Consider the following 4,755-nt stretch of genomic DNA (forward strand, 5'->3'; position numbering starts at 1 on the left):
TGAGCCTGTCTTCACGAGAACGCCATTGCCGCGTGTCGTTCTGTGTGCGTGTCCCGTGTGGGGGCCTCTCCCTGGCGCGGGGGCCCAGCTCGTGGCTCTGCTGGGGCCTCGCCGCCTCGAAGGAGCTGCCCGCGTCCCCTGCAGGTGACACAACCCTTCTCATCACGGGACTGGCTTTTTGTTTTTTAAACTCCGGTGTTGGGAAAACACCCCACCGCGGGGCTTTCCCCTTTTATTACGTAGCGCCCCGTTTCTTGCATACACGTGCTTCATTTCATCCTCCAGGAAACAGACCCTGCTGACCTTTTGACCTTGGACGGGCAGCCTCGGGGCTGTGGGGAGCTGTGGGGACATCCACATCTGCCGGTGAAGCCCCCGGCCTGCAGCACAGGCTCCGGCGGCCGAGGAAGCAAGTTCCGAGGGTACGAGGGGGGCCGAGGTGCCTGCTCTGCACCCGGATCCGGGGCTGGGAGACGCCGAGCCCGCGGAGGCAGCACACAGGCCTTGTGCGAAGGTCGCAGCCGTGGAACTTTCCGGGCTAAGCCCTGCGGCTGCCGTTGCCCGAGAGGTCGGCCAGTCACTCCACACGGACCAGCCCCGTGGCGGCCTGTGCGGGGCGGCTGCCCGCCTCACGCCTCCGTCCTTGCGACTCAGAGCTGGCCCTTTGTGCTACGTGGTCTCGTATCGGTTCATAAAAATAGCACTTGGCGTCATAACTGGTCACAGGACTTGTCCCCAGAGTCTGGTCTCTGCCGCCCTCACCCCGGCCTCCATCCATCCACCTGACGGCCACCCAGCGTGATCCTCCCTCAGAGAGGTGGCTGTGGGCAGCACGTCTGGCGTCTGGCGAGGGAAGGCCCTCGGGGCCGAAACCAGCGGCCCCCCGCCCCCGCCACAGGTAACTCACCTGTCAGCCCTGACAGGCTCCCTCAGGTGAGCATGCTGTGCTCTTGACCGTGGCAGGTTGTCCTGCAGGCACTGGGCCTGCGGCTGAAAGGCTATGGTAATGCAGCCTGACGGTTACAATGTGAATTACAATGTGAATTATTCAGAGATTTGATGGAACTATCTCTTTGTCTCTGTTTAAAAGCCTTAGGAAAATCAGGCACAATGAGCAATTAGAAGTTTTATGTTTAAAGAGCTTTCCTGACCTCGATGTTTCTTATTTAATTGTAATTTATAAGTCTTGAGGAAAATAACCTTGTGGGTAATTTAAATAACTTACTTCCTCTGCACCCAAATTATATTTTGCTCATTTCAATAATTTCTCATGAATCCAAATTAGTCCCTCTTCTCACTCTAATTAGAAACCACTTTCCAACTTCTATCTAAGGGTATTTGTTCAAAAGACAATAAATGGGCAGAAACACGTGGTTTCATATTGTGACGCTGTCCGGTGCCCACTTAGCTCACAGAATTCAAAACAAACCCTCAAACATCGGTTCCCGACGTTGACGGCCCAGGCGCCCAGGCGCCCGGCGGGCGCGAGGGTGTAAGCGGGGGGGCCCCTCCGACCCCCGGGCAGCCCGAGGCCTCCGTCCTGCTCCCGGCCCCTCTGGTGGAATCGACTTCGGCTTCTCCGAGTGAAAACATAGAGCCTTGCTCCTGTCTGCTCCGGGCTGGAGAGCCTGGTTCTGCTTTGGACGCGAAGGGCCGCAGAACCGAATGCCGTCCCAGAATTCGAGGTGAGGGCTGAGGGGTCCCCGTCCTCAGGGGTCTGGGCGGCAAGGGGCCGACGACCCCAAGAACCACAGCCCCGCCTCCGGGGGCCCTGGGGATGGGGGTGCCTACTCCACTGGATGGCGACCTGTTGCCTCCTCCGCCCGCCCTGCCGCGGGGGCTCAGCCTGACGCCCCGGAACCCAGTCCTTCCCTGGCTCGGAGGTGGCTCCGCGGACCCCTTCGTCATGCAGCCTTGAAGGCTTTGTTCGACGGTTTCCTTTTGCAGACGTGAACGCTGACGCTAGCACTGCACAGAGAAAGCAGAGACAGAAGAAAGCTGTCGCAGGGCCCCTCCAGCGCGTGCCCGGGCCTGCGCCCTCACCCCGCCCCGCTCACCGCCACCGCCTGTGTACCCTTCAGATGTGGCCCTGCCACTTACACTAGCGTTCTGGGGACCCGAGCTAGGGCTGCATTGCTTTTAACGGGCTTTGCACAGAGCGGATTTTTCTTACACGAGATCCGATGGCCTTCCTCCAAGTTCGCGCCAAGCTTTTCCCTACAACCGTTCACTACGTCACCTACAGGGGGTCTCAGGTCTCAACTCGCCTTCGCAGCCGGAAAGTTCGACGGCCTTCTGGGTGCAGAGACCTGTTTAAGCGTGTAGGAGTCTCCCACACGGCGGTCACCTGGTGCCAATGAGCAGCACGGTCTCAGAAGAGACTGGCGGGGTGTCCCCTCCCCTTGCTTCTCCAGCTCCAGCTGGAACTTGACCTGTGCAGGTACCTGCCCCGGGGAGAGTCCGGGACACCCACCAATTCACACAGCTGTTTCTCCCAGGGAACAGGATCCAGAGCCCCACAAGCAATCATTGTGACACAAATCCTGAGACCACGGGCTTTGGCTCTGATTGCCATTAAATTAAGGTCCTGAGGCCTCAGCTAAGGTCCTACACTTCCATCACCGTGAACTTCATGCTGAGGGCCCTCTGCCCCAGGAGTCTGGAGCTATTTCCTGCAGAGGCCCCTGGAGGCCCTCAGCACTGCCTCCCGGCCACCGTCCCCCGCCACCATCCCCACCGCCCCCCCACGCTCCCCCACCCTCCCGTGTCTCCTTTGAGGCTGTGTCCCTCTCTGCGTACGTTTAGCTGTGTCTACATCGGCTCTCTCCCACGCAGTGTTCCCTGCGGGTCACCACTCGCTTGAAGGTGTAAAATGCCCCAGGTGGGAGCAGTCGGGAGGGCAGCTGTGGGCTCCGCCAGGCTGGCCCTTCAATGCCCATGACAACCCTGTCGGGTCCCCAGTGCTTCCTGAGGGGGTGGGCGAGGGGCTGGCGACTTAGACCTGGAAGCAGGTAACCTGGGTCTTGCAAATGTGAGGTCCGCAGCCGACCCTTGGCAAACCCCATCTTTCTTGGGGTGAGCGTCTTCCACATGGGCCCCCATAAAAGGTGGATGAAAAGCAGCTTATTAGTCAAGAACATCAACACCCGGCAGGAAAACTTGCTGGGAAAAGCGGCCACCCACACCACGACTGGTCACCGTCGGCTCGGGGTGCCCCTGATGGGTCATGCAGAACGGAAAGACCCAGACCTAATCTGACAGTGGCCTTGCGACCCTGGGCAGGGCCCCGTCCGGGACCAGAGTCCTCACCCGTGAAACAGGAAAGAGATGACCCGGCCGCACGGTAGAGAGAAGTTCGTGCGACTGAACAGACAGACGGAGCCACTTTAAACCCCGAACCCGGCACCTGAGGCTCGCGGACTCGGACCGACCCGGAAACGCCGGTCCCTCCTCCCCGCCCAGGGCCCAGGCGAAGAACTCCCGAAGGACGCCTTCACCATTAGAGACCGCGGTGTGAGAGGCACCTAGCGAGTCCTCTGAAGCATCTCATCGTCCCTATGCCACTGACAAAAAGAAGCCGTCATCCTCCCTGCCTCTGGCCAGGCGGCACCATCATCAGCGGTAACCCAGCGGGGCAGAGAGGGTCAGCGGGAGGAGGCCACACTACCGCAGACCGCCCGGTGGCTTCGCCTATAAGGGCTGGGACACCTGGCCCATCAGGACCTCCTCATCCCCCAGGCACAAGGCGCTGGACAGCAATCACCGCTGGGCAAGGCTCCAGCACGCTCTTCCCTGCAGCCGACAGCGAGAGGAAGGCTCGGGAGGTAGCGGAAACCGAACAAACCCAGTCACGTCCCCAGTTCTGACTCGTGAAGCACCGGGAGTGGACCGTGTCAGAGCTGTCCGACCCTGCTCAGAGGGGTCACATCACCGTCAGCACCGGAAATAGAAGCAGACGCGGGGACCGGACCAGACAATCGGTGGGGTGGCCGTGTAGGGTGAGGGAGGGGCCTTTTGGAGAAATCCAGGTAACTCTTGTTCGAGGACGTTTTCGAGGTCAGCTCCAGAGTCATCTTGGTAACCAAACCAGTCCCAGATCAGTTGTCGTGTGATTGTTATCTTCACCCCATCAGAACGAGACACTGTTCAGCAGCCATTCCGTGTGACAGGCACTGTCCAGCCCCCACAGGCCGTCAGGCAGCCTCACACGCCCTGTGATGCCAGGAAGAGCCCCCCACACACCCAGAAGGCACTGGCAGAAGTGGCATGCCCTCCCGCTCACGGCCAGCAGAGGGCAGCACAGGCCCACTGGGAGCATCCCTGGAAACTGTCACCTGTGGGAGCCTGGTTCCCTGTGCCTCGCCCAGAGGAAGCTGCCAGCGTGCGGGTTCTAGGACGTCCCTGTGGGATCCAGCCCTTCTCTACTGGTAGCAACACCCTCTTCCGCTTAAATGCTGTCAATTGCCCAGTGTCTGCATCCTCCCTCGCTCACCAGATGTCCTCCTGGGCAGTGGCAGGGGACCTCAGTAGCCACACTTACGGGGGTGGGAGGGGAGGGCCTTGTGCTGGGGTTATAAGTGGACAGCCACCACCAGCCTCCATGGGGGCTCCCTCCTGGGCAGCCTCTGATACGGGGTGCAGCAAGTGGCCACTGGAGGGAGCCCAAGGAAACTTCGGGGTTCAACTGCCACACCACTGCTTCCAGCAGTGAGCAGGGGCAGGGAGGACGGGCTGTTTGAGCATTTGAGGGTGCAG

The 4,755-nt window shown here is 60.4% G+C and overlaps 1 protein-coding gene across 1 annotated transcript in view; it reads right to left on the reverse strand.

Moving 5' to 3' along the window:
- LOC105306610 (uridine phosphorylase 1) overlaps positions 1–4,755 on the reverse strand; it is a 10,359-nt gene that overhangs the window by 1,239 nt on the left and 4,365 nt on the right. The window lies entirely within an intron of this gene.

This window comes from Pteropus vampyrus, unplaced genomic scaffold (assembly GCF_000151845.1).
Source record: "Pteropus vampyrus isolate Shadow unplaced genomic scaffold, Pvam_2.0 Scaffold449, whole genome shotgun sequence".
Classification (NCBI taxonomy): Eukaryota; Metazoa; Chordata; class Mammalia; order Chiroptera; family Pteropodidae; genus Pteropus; species Pteropus vampyrus.